The sequence below is a fragment of the Cariama cristata genome, unplaced genomic scaffold, assembly GCF_000690535.1.
Source record: "Cariama cristata isolate BGI_N322 unplaced genomic scaffold, ASM69053v1 scaffold27954, whole genome shotgun sequence".
Taxonomy (NCBI): domain Eukaryota; kingdom Metazoa; phylum Chordata; class Aves; order Cariamiformes; family Cariamidae; genus Cariama; species Cariama cristata.
In genome coordinates, this window is record NW_009615089.1 from 1 (window position 1) to 303 (window position 303).

The following is a 303-nucleotide window of genomic DNA, read 5'->3' on the forward strand; positions in this document are numbered from 1 at the left end:
GCCCGGCACCGGCAGCCACCGCCGCGCCGCTCTGCGGGGCTCCTGCGCTGGTAAGTGCGGTGCCTTTGGGGCCGAGTTATGATTCGATTATCACGGAGGTGCTCAGAGGACTGGAGCACGTCTCCTGTGAAGACAGGCTGAGAGGGTTGGGGTTGTTCAGCCTGGAGAAGAGACAGCTCCGGGCAGACCTTGTTGCGACCTTTCAATACTTAAAGGGGGTTTGTAAGAAAGATGGAGACAGACTTTTTAGCAGGGCCTGTAGCAGCAGGACAAGGGGTAATGGTTTTAAACTAAAGCAGGCTA